This window comes from Cricetulus griseus, chromosome 6 (genome assembly GCF_003668045.3).
Source record: "Cricetulus griseus strain 17A/GY chromosome 6, alternate assembly CriGri-PICRH-1.0, whole genome shotgun sequence".
Classification (NCBI taxonomy): domain Eukaryota; kingdom Metazoa; phylum Chordata; class Mammalia; order Rodentia; family Cricetidae; genus Cricetulus; species Cricetulus griseus.
The window spans coordinates 48,162,316-48,165,939 of record NC_048599.1 but is presented as its reverse complement, the minus strand read 5'-3'; positions in this window follow the sequence as shown (position 1 = coordinate 48,165,939).

The window sequence follows — 3,624 nt, the reverse complement described above, 5'->3', positions numbered from 1 at the left end:
TAGTTGTTGTATGCTGTCTAGCCTAAAAGAAAGCATGCTTGAGGCAGAGCCTTCTAGCCACTGCAGCAGAACTCCACATATTTGATTGTATAGAGGCTGGGAATAGGAACTTACAAAAGAGAGCTGTTTATTCACATAGTTACCATAGTTGCTGTCTCAGAAGCTGTATCAGCCTGGGGGAAGGTATGGAGAGAGGTGGTATTAAATTCAAGCACCAATGCAGCAAGACCCACACCAAAAAGCATTACATGCACGTGTGTATTCTCACTAGAACCATTCTATTCATTATTTCATTCATGACAGTTCTGAGATGTAAAACATCCTTCTCTTTGTAAAAAAGAAAATTGGGAACCAGAGATTGGTAACAACAAATATGTTATAAAAGAAGGATTTGGGCTAGCAAGATGGCTCAGTGGCTAAAGGCTCTTGCCACCAAGCCTGCCAAACTTGAGTTTAGTCCCTGTCCTCTGACCTTTACCCACAACATACACACACTGAATGGATGGGTGAGTTAATAAAACTAAATAGAAATAATAAAGGAGGATTTGACTCCAGGCTGGAACTGAATTCAGGACCTCTGAACTGGGAAGACTGAGTCAAGGCCCCTAAATTGCCTGAAGTAAAGATTGGAGGATGGATGGGAAGCCCATGACCATCCCTTTGTCAGGGTTGAAGGAAACAGCACTGAGAGCCTTGGCTATTGGGCAGTAAGTAATGAGCAGTTCTTGGGTAGTTTCTGAGCTTGGAAAAATAGGGATGGAAAATCATCTTAGTTCTGTCCAAGAGCTGTGAACTGGAGCCCTAATCCCATCCTACTTCAGTGAGTACTTTACTCCTGTCAACAAGAGGGCTTTGGCTTTCTGCCTTGTGTCTGCAGCTCGCAGACTGTACTCCAGTGTACTACAGCGTTCCCACCTGTCAATGAGGTGAGTCCTTTTCTTCATGCCCCCCCCCCCATAGACACACTTGTTAGCAGGAAGAAACTGAAGGCTAAAGGACAGGACCTTTCTGGCTTCTGACATTTTCCTCTTCAGCATTCTAGTCCTAACTATACTTTTAAAAGGCAAGAGAAGCAAGGCATGGTAGCATACACCTGTAATCCTAGTACTTGGAAAGCCGAGTTAGGGAGATTGCTGTAAATTCAAGACAAGCATAGGCTGTATAACATGACCCTGCCCATGGGGCACGTCCTGTATGCTGTGAACATATGTTTCTCTTATTGGTTGATGAATAAAGCTGATTCAGCCAATGGACAGGCAGGATGTAGTCAAGCAGGAAGTATAGGCGGGGCTACCAGACTAGGAGAATTCTGGGAGGAGGAATGCAGAGAGTGAGTTACAGGGGAGATGCCATGAAGCTACTGGGAAGGTAAGACACCAGGTATTCTCTGGTAAGCCAAGATCATGTGGAGATATACAGACATCCTGTCTCCAAAAAAAAAAAAAAAAAAAAAAGAATATGGTGGTACAAGACTAAAATCTCATGTAATTTGTAAATGCAAGTTTGTGAAAATCCTCCAAGAACTACTTAACTCTGACAACAATTTATTATGTGGGTAAAGAATGTGGACAGGATTCAACAGGGATACTTTATTCCTGGCTCCTAGCTCTGGGTATCATCCAAAAGAAAGCTCGAAGGCTGAGGGTGACTCGATAGCTGGGGACTGAAATCACCCGGAGGCTTGTTCAATTTTATGTCTGGTTTGGACCAGAACAGCAACAGTCTGGTGCACCTCACAACCAAGGGCAAGTATTCTCTGTGGTAGCTAGATGGGAATCTGTTGCCTTTCTTAATCTAACACTGAAGTCTGACATGTCCCACCACACTCTATCAAGGCAGTGTCCTAATCCTACGTCACCTATCTCAGCATGATAGGGGAGTACAAGGGTCAGGGAAAATTGTGGTCTGTGTGAGGAGTCGGTTTGACTTAATCTTCTCTTTAGAACAAGTGGACACCTCCAAGGAAGGAAAAGGACCTTCAATATGGGACACATTTCCTCCCTAGTCAGCCTCACAGGTCCTTACTACTCAAGTGTCTCTTTGATGTCCCTTGAAAGATTGCTGCCGACATTTGAGTTCTTAGTGAAAAACAGTTCTTTCTGAGAAGGAAGAATTGGTTAGTTAGTGCTTTTAGAATGTACATGATAAATCCACACCAAACAGTGAACACTACACCTGAAATCAGAAATATATGAGAAATTACAACCATGGCATATGGATACAGTGAATATAACTTCATGAAAAAAAGTACATGTATAAAGCACTGGACTTGTCCATAAGGAGAGTTAAAAAGATTAAAGGCAGAGGGGCTTTTAATGTATGCAGCACATACTAACCAGCCCAGTTGATCCCTTGTCATCTTGACACACAGACACATCACTGTTAAGCTATAACCTTTCCTTTCTTGTTCATCCCCAAGATCACACATTAATACCCACATTACAATATGAACATTCCAAATTTTAAAAATCCAAACACTTAAAAACTAAGTCTCTTTAAAATACCCAGTCTCTCTTAAAATAAAAAAATCTGTAAAATCCCCCAAATCTCTCAATTGTGGGCTTATGTAAAAACAATAATTTGAAGACTTTCTCAGTTTGAGGGGCAAGAACCAGGGCACAGTCACAATCTGAACAAAGCAAAACCAAATTCTGACAGTGTAAATAATTCATTGTCCAATGTCTGGGATCCACTTAGTGATCTAGACTTCTCCAAAGGGCCTGGGTCTCTTCTAGGCTTTGCTGGCTCCACTCCACTATTGCAGTTCTTTGCAGTCATCTCATGATGCTGGCATCTCCAAAATGCTGGAGTCTTTTGACTCAATTGGGCTGCACTTTCACTAGTTGCCTCTCCTGGACTCTCTTCAGAGACTCCAGTGCTGCCACACAGTTACAAGCCTCAGATGCACTCCATGACCCCTCCATGCCGTCAAAACCAGTTCTGAATTACTACCAAATTTGGCTGCCAATAGGAGACACAGTCTTCTAGAACACTTCTGGAATACACCTGTGTATTGACCCTGAGGTCAATACTTGGCCAAAAGATTCACATCAATGATGATGTTCTTTTCCTAGTCACAGCTGAATCTTCAGCCCCGGCTCACCAGCATCCATTGTCTGAACAAACTGAAGATTTTTCTTTAGTGGTTCTGACATCTTGTTAATCACAGCCAATTTTTCAGCTCCAGCTAAACAGACACCACAGGTTCTTCACACAAATGGGCCCAGTAGGTTTTTCTTTCCTCTGAAACTTAACAAGCCAGGCCTCCATTGTCTGCACTGCTCTCAACATTTTTATCTTCCAAGCTCCTACAAAACAGCTCACTGAGCTCTCAACACCCAAAGGCTTTTCTAGGGCAGAATTCCAAAGTTCTTCCACAATCCTCCCCACATGGTCGGGTCTGTCACAGCAATACCCTACTATCCTGGTACTTCTGGTATTTCCATCTTAGGATTTCTATTGCTGTGGTATTGAGGAGGATAGGGCTTATTTAGTTTATTCTTGAACATCACTGTTCATCACTGAAGGAAGTCAGGACAAGAATTCAAACAAGGCAGAAGCCTGGAGGCAGGAGCTGATGCAGAGGACATGGAAGAATGCTGCTTACTGGCTTGCTTCCATGGC